We start from the raw sequence: 18,406 nt of genomic DNA on the forward strand, positions 1-18,406 counted from the left end.
TGGAATAGAAATACAACAGAAATTAGTAACTATTTTAAACACATTTCTGGATTTGGTTTAGGCTTCAGATAATAAGTTAAATTAACACATGTAGAGCAAGAGAAGGTACCAGTACTAAACTGCAAAAAGGAAGTTATGAGACAATAAGCCTTTCTATGAAATAATCAGAACAGTGCATAATACTAAATACTGTGATTTCCTTCTGTATCTGCCCCCCCCCGGCAATAATTTATTTGTGTTTCTCATTGATTTTTGACTCTTTCTGATATTGTCACAATATTAAGTCAGTATGATTAATAATTCTGTGCAAGGCAGTGTTAATAGCAACATGGTAAATTAAACTAACTCCTTTTATCCTTTCTGGATTTAGAGGTATCCATTTGACTGTTCAGGAAGTTGGCAGGGTTACTTACAAAAGACCACATGCTGCAAGGCATACTTTACATAAAATACATTAAAGACATTATTAGCGAACTGTGGGAATTGGGGTACCTAGGCATTGGTAATTAGAAATGCAAACTTAGGTACTTAGCTCGATGTCAAGATTACTAGGTTGGTTAGATATTTTGTGTTACCAACCAGGTAGAGGTAGTCCTTGACTTAACAGCCACAATTGACCCCAAAATTTCTGTTGTTGAGAGATTTGTTAAGTGAGTTTTGCCCCATTTTACACCTTGCCACAATTGTTAAGTGAATCACTGCAGTTGATAAGTTAGCATGGTTAAGTGAATCCCTTCCCTTTTCCCTTCCCTATCATTCCTACTATTTTCTTTTGCATTTTTGTCTTTTACATTATAAATTAATAAAAAAAGAAAAGAAAAATGGTCATGTCACATTTTTCAGTGCCATTGTAACTTTGAATGGTTACTAAATGAACTGTTGTAAATTGAGGACTACCTGTGTTGTTTCTTTTGCCCTTAAAAAGAAAACCAGCAATGCAATCATTTGGATTTTTCAAGAGGCCAGGTCATATTACAACTAAATTTCAATTCCACTATATCACATTATTATTATTATTTGTACAAAAAGCTTGTTTTTGTACTCATGTAGTTGAATAAGCCAAATTTGTAGTGCTGCTGAAAAAATGTGTCATAAATTTGATAATAAATACTGCATTTCTAGCAGTAAATAAGAATCTTAAGAGATGGGCCTTGGGCAGACTTCAGGATTGTGTGATTTTTTTGTGTGTTGATTTCATTTATTTGTTAGATTTATATCCTAGTTTCCCATCAAGAATTCAGAACACTTTACAATGGCATCTTTAACAACCCTGCACCACAAAGATTGGACTGAGATAATGACTAGTCCAAAGTCATGCATTTAACTTCCAGGTCTAAGATAGATTTGAATAGTGGTTTCCCCAGTCCTAATCCAATAACCATCATATTAGAATCCTGAAACAGTGTCAGATGATTGGCTAGGAAAGCTTATGAATGCTGTAGGAATAGCTTTCAGGAAGATGCACTATTTATGAAGGATATAGTAAATTTGTGTGTGTGTTTGAGAGAGAGTTCCTATCTGCCTGCATAATATTTTAAACTGGTTGGTGTATCTTATAATTCAATGGTGGTGCGTGGAAAGTATTTTTTAACATTTATTTAAAAGGAAGCAGAATACAGATTCATGGACCAATAGGACAATTTTTATTTTAAGAAAATGTGCATGTGTATATTTTAAAAGAGCTGTGGTGGTGCAGGGGTTAGAATGCAGTACTGCAGGCTAACTCGTTGCTCACTCCAGGAGTTCAATTCTGAGCAGCTCAAGGTTGACTCATCCTTCCAAGGTTGGTAAAATGAGGATCCAGATTGTTGGGGACAATATGCTGACTCTAAACTGCTCAGAGAGTGCTGTAAACTAAAGCACTATGGAGAGGTATATAAGTCGAAGTACTATTGCTATTAAAAATTCAAAATGTTTTTGTACAGCAAATAACTAAAATATTCAGATATCAGGAAAATGTTAACTTAAACCATATTTGTGTACAGTGTGAGAAAAGAAAATGTGAAAGAACACATAATGGAGATCAACACCAATATTAATGAAGATATTTAAGTAATTAAATATATATCACATGGTACAAAGTGAATTTAAGTTGACATTAATTATTTAAGGAAAAACTATCATTCTAAGCATGTTTCCAGATGGGCTCTGGTAAATCTTCAGGTAAAACTGAAAGCAGTAGCCAAGAGATGGGCAAAAAAAGTCAGAATGGACAATCACACTTTTCAAATTATGAAATTTTAATTTTCTTCAATGAGTTCTGCTACCTCAGAAAGCTGTTCAGAAAGGTTCAGTGATTTCTGAATAGACAAAGTCAATCCAGGGCCTGAAAGGAGCTAACTGGCAAGCAGCTAATGCAAATCAGTCCTTCAACAGACATGGCACATTCATTCTGCAAGAACACTTCAACTTGAGTAAGACCCAAGGAATTCCACTAAATATACTTCGTAAGCAGTCCTTATAGAAAAAGAAAGGTAGAGCTTCATGCGTCTTGTTCTGCCCTCAGTAATTTCACTTAATATTCTTGTGTGCACAGAAATGTCTGCATAATTCTTCAGAAGATAATGCTTTATGAAAAAAAAATTAAGAATATTTTATATGGAATAGAAAGGATAAAGATGTCTCATGTTTTCTTGCTTGCAATGTGGAGGGGGTTTATCAGTATCTTCTTTTAGGATTTTTTTTCCAATTTTTCATTCAATCCTATTGCCCTGTAATTTCCTCATGACCTTTTGTCCAGGTATTAACCAGGACTAGATCTATGTAGCTTGGTAATAGGTTTTATTAAACTTCATACACAACCCAACCTATCTAGGGATTTGCTTAGAGTACCTCCACCCCAATCCAACCAGCTTTATATATGTTTGAACTGAACTAATGGCCTGAAACAAACCATTGAGCTATAGCTAGGAATAACCAAGTTATTTGATTGACAGTTAATTTACTATAATTGCTGCAGCAGGTACATAAGTTCAGGGAAACAGATGAATTTTGGAAACCCATTCTTATTTACATCTGTTTTGCACTTGTTATATGCCAGCTCTTTGTCCCATTATGTTGTAAGAAGTCTTGTTTTAATTTAGTTGAGCTGGCGGTAAAGAGCAAATCTTTCCTGTGCTGACACATTGTCTGAAATGGAGTCATCTTCTGACAAGCTTTCACCTCAGGCTTTACTTGGCATTGGAGACTAAACATTACAAAGCACAGATCGGCATTCTAAGGCATGGAAATAGTGTGGCTATGGCAGAGCTATTTTCCATGAGACTGGAGGTGGGGGAAGGCTAAGATAAAAGAGAGGGACATTACCCTCTTACCAAATGTCAGTAATATCAGGGTGGCCTTCCTTTGATCCCATGTATCCACGGAAACCCAGAATTCTGTTTACTACGTACTTGGAGAGCATAGTATCAATCCCCAAATTCTGGCAATTCAAAAGAGTGGTACACTTCTTTTTCTGTGAGAGAACTAGGATATCAGGCTTAGCAGTGAGATGGGAATTATCATCCAGAATAAAGGGGATCAGATTCCCCATGCCAGTTCCATGATGTCCTTTGAATAATCCACTGAAGGGATGTGTTATTTCTAAATCATGATGAACCGATAAGATTTTCTAAAAGCCAGGCATATGCAAGAAGATGAGGACTTTTTCTTTTCTAATGATTGTAAAAATCATCTGGTGGTTATAATACAGTCTTGCCACTAGAGGGTACCAAGCTCTTTCAAAGGCAATCCCTTTAAAATCTGATTTATTTATTAAAAAAAAAAAGATTTGATGAGAGTGCACACATGTCACTTCAATACAGAGGTGCATCACCTTATATGTGATTCCTTGACTTCAACTCCTAAAGCTTTTACCAGATTAAAAACAGCAATGTCTTTAAATATATTACTGGAAAGTAACCTTACCTATATTCTGCTTAAACTGGAAATGAAATGCAGGGTGGGTGTTGCCCCCTCCACTACATTTTGCAGTGCAGCCTCTAGCACACCATCCTTGATTTGAGAAAATTATACATCAATGCACTCCCATGTGAGTTGCTTATTTACTTATTTGAAAGAAACATATTGCAGTCAAAAGTCTATCTTGTAGTACTCGTAAATATGTCCAGATGGTTATAAATTGGAAAGGTATTTTAAAGGTTACTCAGAGTTATTGATAGGTGGGCTGCCTAAAGTATGACATGTTTATGGCTTGGCTAAATAAATATATGGCCAGCATTGCAAGGAATATATATTGCTGACGCAGCTAGTTTTCTCTGTTGCTTCTATAGCAACTGCTTTATAAAGTACAATAGGTACATTCATTTACAGCTCATCCTAACCTACCCAACTGCATTTGGTACCAGTAACTCTGTCACTGAGCAATGAGGTCATAAAGTGAAACGTGACTGTGCCTGACTTATAACCTCAGTTCTGTCAGTGGTTAAGCAAATTGTCATAGTAATTAAGTGCAGGTCATATGATCACAACTTGCAACTTCCTGCCACTTTTCCCATTGGCTTTGCTTCTCAGAAGCCAGCTGTTAAGTCGCAATCACATGAATGCGGGATGTTGCAACTGTCAAGTGCACACCAGCAACTAAGCACCCAAATTGTCATCAGATGACTGAAGGATGCTGTGATGAACACAAGTTCAAGGACCAGCCATAAATCTCATTTTTCAGCACCATCATAACTTTGAACAGTTGCTGAACAAGCAGTAAGAGAGGGCTACCTGTCTTCATGATTACATTCTTGTTTCTTCTTTTTGGATTATTCTTAATACATTTTAACATCATGCTAGATCAGGGCTTTTCAACCTTTTCACCCATTGTACCACTTTTAGGATATGGCAACATCCGAATACCACCAGTCACCTAGCACAGGGCTTTTCAACCAGTGGTATGGGTACCACCTGTGGTACATGGGCACCTGGCAGGTGGTACGCAACCATCCTAGAAAAGTGGTAGCGGGGGAGGGAAATGAGCTGAACCGGTGGTAGCACTGCACAAGGCTGAGCGAGAGACGGCTGGAGCTACAGGGCTGTCAGGGCTCAGTGACAGTGCCAGGATCAGCGCCAGGCTCCAGCTGGAGCTCGGCACTGATCCTGGCGCTTCTGCTGAGCCCAGAAGAAGCACTGATCAGCTGGAATGTTGCAGCATCTCCAGGGTCTTGTGATTTACATTCAGATGCTTGGCAACTGATTCATATTTATGATGGTCACAGTGTCCCAGGGTCACATGAAGTGACCAAAACCTGCTGCAACCACCCAGCAGATGGGGGGAATAACCCTGCAGTATAGAGTTTGGGTATAAACGCGATCTCCCTGAATTGTCTTTACAAAGACAGACGCGAGACCGTAGGCAAGGTTCATAAGTTTATTCGGTTCAGCTCCCGGCAGCTGACTGTCAAAACAATCCGGGTTTATATAGGGAACTGTCAAACGGCATAACCAATCAGGTAACAGTATTTTTCCCGCCGCTCGGAGAACGGCCAATCAACGAGCGGCACTTTGACAGCTCGGCGGCTGTCAGGGAATTCCTCTCAGCTGAGCGCTTAGCTCAGTTCGGAGGACCGAATTGTGAACTGTGGATTTGACAGTTCCGGGAACTGTCAAATCTGGCCCGTGCGCGTTGGCCCCCGGCAGCCCTTTTGACAGCTGTCATCGGGAATGGAGGCCGGCAGGGCGGTGCGCATGCGTTGTTGCTTCGGGCAGCCATTTGACAGCTGTCAACTGTCAAATGCCTGCCGGCCCGGCTTTTTCTTGTGACTTGGAAACCCTCGGTTTCCAGATATGATTCACCCCCTTCCCCCCCCCGAACAGGTATGTTATTCATAACAACAATCGAACGTTTCAAACAAGTATTGTTAACGGGTTTTGGCAGTTGGCGGGTTTCCCTTCCATTCAAAGTCCTCGAGGTATGCGGGGGGTCTTCTGGCTCGGCTGGACCGTCGGAGGCAGGGGGTGCTTGCTTTAGGTTGTGAAGCTGGAGGAGTTATTTCTGGGCGGACTTCGGCAGGCGGTTGTGGGTCCTGGGGAGGGAAAAATTCATCGGGTCCGGGGGTGTCGGCAGGCGCAGGCTCACCCAGAATCGGCTGCAGGGGGGGTTAGGTAGAGACCTGGGTCGGAGCTGATCTATGTGTCTGCGTTGCGTAAGTCCTGTCCCAGTGTCCACTGTATATGATAATGGTCCTGTTTGGTCCAGGATAACCCCCTGAACCCACTTATCCCTTCCCCCATAATCTCGAGACCAAACATTTTGACCCTTGGAGAATGTTTTTGGCTGGGCGTTCGGTGTCATTTCTGCTGCCGGTCTGTCGGGGTGGAGTCTGTCGAGCCTTGTCACCAGACGGCGACCCCATCGAAGTTCGGCTGGACTTTTGCCGGTGGAGGTGCACGGCGTAGCATGGTGGGCTAAGAGAAATTGTGCCAAGCGACGGTGCCAGTTCCCGGTGATGATTCTTTTGAGGGCGTCTTTGGTGGTCCTCACCATAACCTCCGCAAGGCCATTGGACGATGGGTGGAAGGGAGCCGATGTCGAGTGCCTAATACAATTGCTCCTCGTGAAGATCTGAAAGTCATGAGAAGTAAATTGAGGGCCATCGTCAGATATAATAACGTCGGGGAGACCGTGTGTTGCAAAGATTCCCCTGAGGGCTTGGATGGTTACGGCAAACGTTGTGCTGTGAACCGGGAGAACCTCCAGCCACTTTGAATAACTGTCCACGACTATGAGGAAGACCTGCCCTTGGAAAGGTCTGGCATAATCAATGTGGATGCGGGACCAGGGGTTTTTTGTGAGTTCCCATTTGTGAATTGGAGCTCTGGGTTGGAGTGGGTGGGATTCTTGGCACAAATAGCAACCAGCGATGTGTTTTTCTATGTCTTGGTCTATTCCCGGCCACCAGACGTAGCTGCGGGCCAGGGCTTTTGTTTTTACGATGCCACGGTGGCCCTCATGTAATGTATGCAGTACCTTTGGTCTGTGTTTGAGTGGTACGATTACCCTGCACCCCCAGAGTAAACATCCCAAGTGTGACGTTAATTCGTTTTGCCTATAGAAGTATGGCTGAAATTCTGTGCCTGGACAGGAGGTTTGCCAGCCAGTGTGTACCCATGCTAACACTCTGCTAAGTGTTTTGTCTTGGGAAGTTGCGGCAGCGATATCGTTCGCTGTCAGTGGGCATTCCAGGAGTTCTTGAATAGCTAAGATGTTGCTCGCTGGGGCCGGGTCTGGTTCTGTGTGGGGTAGGGGCAATCTGCTGAGGCCGTCAGCGTGACACATTTGGTGTCCTGGCTTGTATACTAGTTGGTAGGAATATGCTGCGAGGAATGTTGTCCAGCGCAACATCCTGGGGGATAAGATTTGGAGGGTTTGTCGGTCCCAGGTGAATAGTCCTAACAGTGGCTTGTGATCTGTATAAATCACAAAGGGGCGGCCGTAAAGGTAATCGTGAAATTTTTTTATTCCCGCCACAATTGCCAGGGCTTCCTTATCTATCTGGGCGTAGTTCCTTTCCGTTTTGGAAAGGGTTCTGGAATAATATGCCACCGGGGCTTGGGTGCCATCGCTGTCTAAGTGGCTTAAAACTGCTCCGATCCCGTATGGGGATGCGTCGCAGGCTATGCAGAGAGGTTTGTCTTCTTTGTAGTGGGAAATAGTGGCGTTGCTGGAAAGCATTTGTTTGAGTGACTTGAAACTGTTTTCATGGGCTGTTGTCCACTGCCAGGCTGCCCCTTTGTCGAGCAGCCTATGGAGGGGTTCTGCGATAGTTGCCTTCCCTGGCAGGAAGGCGTGATAAAAATTTAAAAGTCCAAGGAAAGCTTGGAGCTCAGTTTTATTTTTTGGGGTAGGGGCGGCTTTGATAGCAAGGATTTTTGAGTTTGTAGGGTGGATTCCTTGCGAGTCAATTTTGTAACCCAAGAAATCTGCGGATGGGACGCCTATGGAGCATTTTTCACGTTTGAGTTTTAGCCCTGCTTTCCTAAATCTCAATAATACTTCTTGTAGCCTGTCTGCTAAGTTGTTTTCTGATTCCCCTGCGATGAGTATATCATCGAAATAGGGGCAGACACCTGGGATTCCCTTTAAGGTTTTTTCCATGACTTCCTGGAAGATGCCAGGAGCCACTGAGATGCCGAATTGGAGGCGGTTTACTTTGAAAGCGCCGCGGTGTGTGACAATGGTTTGGGCTTCAGCTGTTTCCTGGGTGACAGGTAGCTGAAGGAAGGCATGTGCTAGGTCGAGTTTGGCGAATATTGAGCCGGACCCTATTTCTGACAGCACGTCCCTGACTGCAGGTACTGGGTAGGCATGGGGATTTAATGCGCGGTTTAGAGTTGCTTTATAATCTGCGCATATTCTCACGTCCCCATTCGGTTTAACTGGTGTGACTATGGGAGTTTCCCAGGTTCCCCCGTCTGTTGGTTCTAGGACCCCAAGGCTGACTAAACGGTCTAATTCGGCCTCTATTTTTTGTTTCAGCGCGAAGGGGACCCTCCTTGCCTTGATGCGGATGGGACCTACTTCAGGTTTTAATTTGAGGTCTATAGGGGTGCCAGTATATTTGCCAAGCGTTCCGTCGAAAACATCCACGAACGCCTGGCAGACTTGTTCTAAGGTTCGGGATTGTATGCGGTTGGTGTCCTCCAGGTGGATACCCAGAGCCTCGAACCAGTCTAACCCGATGAGGGTGGTCCTGGGTGCCTCAGTGATCTGGATCGTTAAGTGCCCAAGGAATTTTTTGTATTCGACTTTTACTTGTGCCTGCCCCTTTAACTGGATAGCGGCCCCTTGGAAATCTGCGAGGAGTATTTTGGAGGGCTGCAGGGGAATACGGCGTCTATTTTTAAAACCAATTTTCCTGAGAGTGTCCCAAGACATTATTGAAACGGAGGAACCAGAGTCGACCTCCATTTCGCAGGGCACCCCTTGAATCTTAACCCAGATCTTAATCTTGGGCTGTAAATGGTGGATGGTCGGGATTTTTTGTTTGGCCCGAATGGACAGCACTGAGGGCTGGGGATTTTCTTTGGCGGGGGAAGGGACCTTGGTCCTACCTGCCGGAATTTCCTCAAGCTCGTGGAGGGTTTCCCGGTTCAAACTGCGGCACGCGGAGCGAATGTGCCCGGGTTTTCCGCAACCGTGGCACTTGGCATTTCTAAAGCGGCAAGTGGCTCTGGCATGAGCCCCGCCGCAGCTGGCACACTTCTGTTTGTGGCCGGTGGAGGTGGGTCTTTGGCCTGGACCGGCTGGTTTGAATGGCCTGCGGTTCCTTCCATGGTCGGCGCTCATTTTGTTGAAGCGGGACATGATGTCGTCAACGCCGGTGTAGGTCTCCGGTTGCTCGTTGTCCGGCTCCCAAGTGTGGTGGACTGATCCGGCCGGGCTGCTTCTGAACACAGGGGAGCCCTCGCGGTGGCTGTCTTCGTAGGCCATGATCTCTAGTATGAGTTGAGCGAGGTCCATCGTGGCCTTGGCTACCAATTTCCGCTGGAGCCGCTCGTTGGAGAGACCGGCGATGACCTGGTCTCTGATGCGGTCTTCCAGGTCTGGGAATTGGCACCTGCGGGCGGCGTGACGAACCCCCGCGACGAAGGCTGTGGATGTTTCACCGGGTTGCTGGCGGCAGCGGGCGAAGTGGAGGCGCCAGTACAGCTCAGACCGACGGGGCATGAAGTGCTTGCTGAGGCGGTCGGTCAACACAGCGTAGGGGACGGTCGCGACAGGGTCTGGGCTGCAGAGCCCTACAGCGATGTCGTAAACGGCGGGCCTGCTGAGACAGAGAAGGGCCGCGGCTTTGTGGCGGTCCTCCGTTATCTTGTTGACGACGAGGTAGCCTTCAATTTGTCCCCAGTGCGACTCCCATCCCTCGGGATGGCGGACGTCGAATTCTCTGACGTGCCCTAAATTTGCCATGGGTCTGGGTCCACAGTACGGTTCAAGCTGCCGAAGGGTTCCTTTGCCCTGAAAGTGGCTTCAGCAGTGACTTGACAGCAAGAGGGATCGGAACTCCTTCACGGTGTGACTTGGCTCAGCAGGCAGCTCTATAGTACCGGGATCCCACCTTCGTCGCCAGGTGAATTGTCTTTACAAAGACAGACGCGAGACCGTAGGCAAGGTTCATAAGTTTATTCGGTTCAGCTCCCGGCAGCTGACTGTCAAAACAATCCGGGTTTATATAGGGAACTGTCAAACGGCATAACCAATCAGGTAACAGTATTTTTCCCGCCGCTCGGAGAACGGCCAATCAACGAGCGGCACTTTGACAGCTCGGCGGCTGTCAGGGAATTCCTCTCAGCTGAGCGCTTAGCTCAGTTCGGAGGACCGAATTGTGAACTGTGGATTTGACAGTTCCGGGAACTGTCAAATCTGGCCCGTGCGCGTTGGCCCCCGGCAGCCCTTTTGACAGCTGTCATCGGGAATGGCGGCCGGCGGGGCGGTGCGCATGCATTGTTGCTTCGGACAGCCATTTGACAGCTGTCAACTGTCAAATGCCTGCCGGCCCGGCTTTTACTTGTGACTTGGAAACCCTCGGTTTCCAGATATGATTCACTCCCCACCACAGCGTTTCCATCCTGACGACATTGGCAGTAGCCAATGACAGCTTGATCTTTTAGCAATAAAAACTGTTTTAGTTTTTCTTATTTCATCCCAGAGTTCACTTAGTTTGTGTGTGTGTGTGTGTGTGTGTGTGTGTGTGTGTGCTTTGAAACGGAGATGAGCACTGGCCCCTAGAGTCGGAAACGACTAGCCCGCATGTGCGGGGGAAACTTTACATTATATATATATATATATATATATATATATATATATATATATATATATATATTTGTTTTCGTAGATTGCTCCTGAAAGCAGCAGGAGGAACACTCCGGCCTGATGATGACGGATGGGATTTCGTCGAAACGTTGCCACAACTTTCTGAAGATGAAAGGAACGCGGGAAGAAACCCGAGACTCTAGACCTACATATATATATATATATATATATATATATATATATATATATATATATATATATATATATATATATATATATATATATTCCAGTGCAGCCCAGAAATGTGCCAGTCTAGTCTTCAAGAGGACAATCTTGTCCTCAGTGATCATTCTCAAGTCCTTATCTTATGCAATGTTTCTCTAGGAAGAATCCCCCCATATTAGCAAAGTAATGCCCAGCACACCCTTGGAAGAGAAAAGCCATCCTTGAAGTAAAACCATTCAAGCGGCCAGCCCCTGTGAATGGATATTTAGTTTCACAAACTGTTCCATTCATAAATGAAACACCTTCATCTACAGCCTCCACAGAAGGCTGGAACTGATCAGATTAAAAAGCAGAGAGACAAAAGACATTCCCCCACTCGACCTCAGGGACAGGGCATGACTTCCCAGCCACAATAGAAACCAAGCCATCACAATTAGAATAACGACTTGAAATTATTGCTCAACAAGCCCAGAAATCTCAATCACACAGTCCCAAAATTATATAAACATCTGTCCATTCACCGGACCAGGTTGCCAGCTGGCCTGGAACCCAATGCTGCTGTCACTGCAGTTCCTGGCTTCCGAAATAAAGAAACTTCCTTTCCAAGCAGCTTGCTTTCCCTTCTTCTCATTTCATCCATCGTGCCGACTTCATCTTCCCAGTTGGAGAGAGTGAACTGGACCTTTTCCTTCCAACATTTCCAAGCCATGAATCTTCATCTTGTATGCCTATTCTTACATTTCTCTTTTTAAAAGATACCTTGTTCTTCTCAGTCCAGTCTCCCAATCAATCAAGTTTAAATTGCAGTCTTGTCCTGCCTTTATTAGGTGTTGGTCAGATATACCTTTAGGAGCAATACTTAACTAATCAAGACTTGTGTTCAAAGGTGTTGAAGAAATTAGAAACAAAAAAACCAGTATGTTGTAGTGACGACACTACAAAACAATGCTTACAAAGTTCTCCAACATTTTGTTACTGACCTGGACATTAGTTAGTCTGAGCAAATGAAATAGCCAATGTTCTGAGTCACAGAAATGTTAAGAAATAATAACTTGAGGGTGAAGGTTTGTTCTCCAAGTTTGTGGGTTGGTTTCCAAACGTTTTGTAACCAGGCTGGGTAACATCTTCAGCAGAGTTTAGGGGATGCCAGGGTCAATGTTCTGTTTATAAGGGATTCAGGTGTGGATGTGTTGAGTGAGGGTCTTGTGATGGGTCTTGTGATGGATCAGGTGTGAGTCATCAGTGAGTCTTGTGATGGGGAAGTTACATCAGGTCAGGAACATTGGGAAGTGAACTGCTGGGGTGGGGCTTGCGTGGGTTGGTTGAGGGTCAGTGCTGTCTCTGGTTGGCTGTGTGGTGGTTTAAATAATAACTTAATGCAAAAAAAGGTCCCTTCAATGAATCTTCATCTTCCAAGAATCTATCTCCATTAAGAGCCCCATGCTATTCCTTGTCATATAATATTCTAGCATGCTATAACTTTCTTAGAAACCAAGTCACCCATGTTTTTGGAGGCAGTGTGTTCACTATGCTAATTGTCTATTGGGTAGGAAAGAATATTCCCAAACATGACATTCAGCTTTATGTGCAGATATGAAGCTTTTATTTAGAGAAAAGTAATTGGCAATATAGGCAATGGCTGACCTTTAAAAAAAACAGTTTGCTACAGCTTTTGCATTTATTTCAATCTAGGTTGACTGATCTTTAAAATCAGGATTTTTGCTATGTGCAGTTCATTAGACTGACTATATGGGTTAGAGGTGCTTGTACATTCATCCCAGCTTTTACATTTTTTTCATGACTTTCCTTGGTTGTTTTCTTGTATCAACATGGAAGAAGCTGATGGAGAACGATATGGATTGCCCTATTAAATTTTCTGCCAAATTATTTGCTTCCCATACGTTTATTGTTAGCTGCAGTGAGCATCAGTTTTAGGGCCAAAGGAGAAAACAAAAGTGCTGAAATTCTGTATAATAAGATTGATATAAAAGCTGTCATTAGGATGTTCCTGAGTTATCTCTTTTAACAAAAGTTTCTTCATGCCTAAGGCCAACATCAAGCTACAATCTTATCTAAGCTGTCATGACTTCTCTCAATATCTTACACATGAATGCCATGCAAGGGTGGGAAATTCTCCCACACAGTTGTTTTATTCCAGACTGATGATCCCTAAAATTGCCTTCCAGAAGCAACTGAAAATGGAGCTTTTCCTGAGATTTGAGAAGTGACATTTTTGGCGGGATGCTTGGGTTTTTGTACATTTTTAGTTTTTAAATATATTTAATTGCACTATGAATGTGAATGTTGTTAGTATGTTATATCTGTCAGGCATGAACAATTAGATCCACGTGTGAAGAGTTCAATTAACTATTTTATTGCTCCAGGCTTTACACAGGAATCTTCTTAGATTGATGGTTTACACTTGGAGTTTATTAGTAAGGTTCAACAGATTCAAGGGGAGTTGGATTTCACCCTCTTGGGACTACATAGAGATTCCAGACTAATTCCCTGATTGACTCCTCCCCCTGGCTTGGCCAGTCTCTTTCTGACAGTATCTTCCTGTAAAACTGCTGAGATCACTGAGGGATTGCAGCGGGCATAAATGTAATTAATTAATTAATTAAAAAGATTAACTGCTCCACTTGAGCATCCATAGCAATTTCATATCTACAGGTTTTTTAAATTGAAGTTTGCATCTATTGTTTACAATACAGCACACAGGAAAATTATGAGCTAGCGGATCTGGCAGCCTATTAATATTTTTCACTATAACCCTTTGGAACTACTTTTTCAGATTTTTTTTCAGAAGTTCTGCCTAAGTATAACCAGAACCTACTTCAAGCAGAAATTATATATGGCAAGGAGACAGATTGCTACATCAGATGAAATTCAGGACTACCTCAAGAGACAGTATTGTATGGTGGGTAGATTTGAAGAAATGATATCAGCATGACAAAGAAGAACTAAGTTGCATCAGAACTACTCCAAAATTCTCTGGAGTTCTACTCCAGGATTCTCTTCTCACAGTGGCCAACAAATGTCCAGGGGAAACCCACAAGCAGAACATAGAATCACAATCCTGCTACTATTCTCCAATAATTGATACAAACAGCCATGTTAATTCTGAGATCAGTGCATTGTCAGTTTATCTAGTAGCCATATCCCTAAATAATGCTCTTTAATTCTGTGGTTATCCCTTTATCTTGTGGTAGCAAATACCACAGGTTAATGATACACCATTTTAATAAGCACTTAAGACTACTTAAGGTAATTTACCTTTCTTTATCTTCTACCATTCACTTCAGAAGCCTTCAGCTTCAATAACACCTATCATGTTAGCTTGTAACGTGATTCCATACTGTATATTGGACAAATATTTACATTCATTCCTATAGACTTTCATCTAGCTCAGAGGTGAGCAACTATGGCAATTTTACAATTTGTGGACTTCAAGCCAGCCATGCTGAGGAGAAAGGGAGAGGTTTCCATTCTGAGCCATGCTGGCTCAGGAATTGTGGGAGTTGAAGTCCACGAGTCATAAAAGAGCCAAGGTTGCCTACGCATGCACTAGAGTTTGCTTAACTACATGCAAAAGTGACTCAGGAAACATAGACCATATATGCCGAACTAGAATGTAAAAAGATACATTGTACCAGCTAGCAATAGAGCCTTGGTGGAGCAGTGGGCTAATGCCTCCTTAAGTAACACCAGCTGCCTGCAATTAGTGCAGGTTCGAGTCCCACCAGGCTCAAGGTTGACTCAGCCTTCCATCCTTCCGAAGTAGGTAAAATGAGGACCCAGATTGTTGGGGGCAATAAGCTGACTTTGTAATAATGGCAAAAGCCCTAATAAGCAGGCATATACATAGAATGAAGGCTATTGCTAAGCACATTGATTTGTGCTTTAGATTGTAAGCCGCCCTGAGTCTTCGGAGAAGGGCAGGATATAAATGGGATTAAAAAAAACAAAACTCCCAGAATTCAACTCCCATGGCTGGCTCAGGAATTCTAGGAGTTGAAGTCCACAGGTCATAAAGTTGCCATAATTGCCCACCCCGATCTACCTTGTAACAAGATGAATCATAAATATTGCAGTTTTTCAAGATGGGGATTACTTGCAATTGAGCTAAAGCCGATATTCATTTGTCTGCATTAGCCTATTTTTGTTTTCTGTTGGAGCCGCATTCCCTGAAAAATAAGGTTGGGCATGATTGCTTTTCTTCTGAATCTTGATTAGTATCATTCAACCCACTGATTTTTTTAAAAAAAAATCAGGATAAACTCTGTAAAAACAAGATGAAATAATTTGTAGATACAAGCATTAAGGACAACATATTCATTAATCTACCAGCAAGTATGATTGATTTCTGCCTTGCCAAGGGACACCTATGATCAGTGCTTTTTTTGTAAAAGAAAAAGGTGCCAGAACTCACACATGTCATACAACCCGCCTTGCCTACCCTACAAGGTTCCATCCAAAAAAGGTGCCGGAACTCCGTTCTGAGCGTTCTATGAGAAAAAAAGCCCTGCCTATGATGACCATAGGGAGGTTTACTTAGAAAGCAATTTCTGGATTTCCTAGCCAGAAAAGACAAACAAACAAACTCTTTAATAAGAATTTTTTAATTAAAAACACATGCTTTTTCCCCACTTCCCCCTTTATTTTTTCTCAGGGTAGCTAATCTTTTAAACTATAAACTTGGGGGTAAGATTATCATAGTATTACTCAGTACTACTTAGTGTAACTCTCTGTAATACCATTTAGGGAGTTAATTTTCTCTGAAGAGCATGTTAAGTACATATTCAGATTCTAATGTCCAATAGGAAACACTGTATGTTATTGAAATGAATTGTAAACGTAATTGTAAATATAATAGCAATTTTCCCCAGATTCACCTGTGAGCTATTGTAAGTATATCACATTCCTTAATTAACAAATTAAAATTTGAAAGCATAAAATGATCCACCATATCCAATGGTGGCCTTTCCACTGATGACATCAGTCGGTCTGAAACCCAGTGCCTCACCCTGTATGGCATATCATTGACCTTCTTTCAGCTTCTGTATATAGTCCTCCTCCTTTCTTCTCCTAAAGGATATGCATTTCAGACAGTCTTGTATGTGAATGGTATCACTGATCCATCTACCGTGATAATATAGTCCAACCTGATAACGAGCAAAAATGATCACCTTCAGTGGCCTGGGCTCTACCAACAAGTTACACTGCTTATCCTCAATCAACAGAGGGGCATTTTTCAGGAAATGTCAAATCAAAAGAGCCTAACAATTGACCCACAGGTAAATTGATAGATTTCCTTTATCTAGCTATATATTGCATTCGATTGGTTCAAAATTGGGAAAGGAGTCCGGCAAGGCTGTATACTGTTGCCCTGCCTATTTAACTTATACGCAGAGCACATCATGAGAAAGGCAGGGCTAGATGAATCAAAAGTTGGAATTAAGATTGCCGGAAGAAATATCAACAACCTAAGATACGCAGATGATACCACTCTAATGGCAGAAAGTGAAGAAGAACTAAAGAGCCTCTTGTTGCGGGTGAAGAAGGAGAGTGCAAAACTTGGGTTGAAACTTAACATTAAGAAAACCAAGATCATGGCATCTGGCCCTCTCAATTCCTGTCAAATAGATGGGGAAGAAATGGAGGTAGTGACAGATTTTATTTTCCTGGGCTCCAAGATCACTGCAGATGGGGACTGTAGCCAAGAAATTAAAAGATGCTTGCTCCTGGGGAGGAAAGCCATGGCAAATCTAGACAGCACACTAAAAAGCAGAGACATCACCCTGTCAACAAAAGTGCGTATAGTCAAGGCTATGGTCTTCCCAGTTGCAATGTATGGCAGTGAAAGTTGGACCATAAGAAAGGCTGATCACCAAAGAATTGAGGCCTTTGAACTATGGTGCTGGAGAAGACTCCTGCGAGTCCCTTGGACTGCAAGGCGATCAAACCAGTCAGTCCTAGAGGAGATCAATCCTGACTGCTCTTTAGAAGGCCAGATCCTGAAGCTAAAACTCAAATACTTTGGCCACCTAATGAGAAGGAAGGACTCACTGGAGAAGAGCCTAATGCTGGGAAAGATCGAGGGCAATAGAAGAAGGGGACGACAGAGAATGAGGTGGCTGGATGGAGTCACTGAAGCAGTAGGCGTGAGCTTAAATGGACTCCAGAAGATGGTAGAGGACAGGAAGGCCTGGAGGAATGTTATCCATAGGGTCGCGATGGGTTGGACACGACTTCGCAGCTAACAACAACAACAACAATATTGCATTCAGTTGCCTTAAGGTCCAATATTCATAAACAGATAAAATAAATGAAAAATATATTTTAATAGATTCTATGATCTATTCACTTTTAAATATCTTGCAATGCTTTATTTTTTTATACATACAGTCTAATTTCATACCTCTTAGTAATTCATATTTTTTTTCAGCTTTATTTTTTCCCTAGAAGTGAGGTTTATCTAGTTCTTTGGATACTATGAAGGCACAATGCATACGAGCTCTTAATTAAAATCCATTCCACACTGATTACAGGTCTTTTAGCTAGATCTTTGGCAGGGAGCCAGGTTTCATAAGAAGATATAGTCAGCCACATGCTGGTGGCTTTAAGACCAGAGTTTCATGGGCCTTGGTCAATCAGCCTGCTGAAGTGAAGTCCAAAGAAATTTGTAGCAAATATTTCAATAGCTTTCCTCAAAATTCTATTCAATTCAAATATTATACAAGTAAAATTTGCTTACATGAACATACCTTAAACTTAATTCCTAATATTTCCTTATCAGTTTTTGCTTTCTCTTGATATTTAGGCAAGATTTAAAAAACAACAGAATAGGCTAGATTTTAATATAATAATACACTAACTGCAAATAAAGCAATCCAGCCTCCTACTATCCAGTGGAACAACTTAAAAAAACCACATTAAATCTTTGCATACTCAATTGTGCAAATATTTCTATTAATCAAGAGCTGCAGTCCTTTTTGACTGTTTAGTTGAATATAATGGAGACACAGTACTTTAGATAGAAAATAACATATTAAATATTGTAATAAAACAAAATTAAAAAGTTCATTTGAAATTTGCTGTTGTGCTATGCAGATTGGTGATACACAAGTGGAAAAAATGTGAACACAAAGAATCCAGTGGCGTAGCGTGGGTTGTCAGCACCCGGGGCAAGGCAACCGGAAGCGGAAATAGAGGGGCGGGCGGGCGGTGATGTCACGGTACTGCTGAAAAGACGCGCCCCGCAGCGGCGTAGACTTTCCAAGAAGAGTCACGCACATGTGGGATGCTTCCGGGTCCCTCTTGAGGGCGGCTGGGCGGGGTTCCGACCTGCAAGAGCCGCTGCATTCAAGCTCGCACGTGAGCCCCGCTAAATAAAGCCACGCATGCGCACGAAGCTAGGCCGGCCGGCCAGTGGGTCCG

The sequence above is a fragment of the Vipera ursinii genome (genome assembly GCF_947247035.1).
Source record: "Vipera ursinii genome assembly, chromosome: 3".
NCBI classification, from domain to species: domain Eukaryota; kingdom Metazoa; phylum Chordata; class Lepidosauria; order Squamata; family Viperidae; genus Vipera; species Vipera ursinii.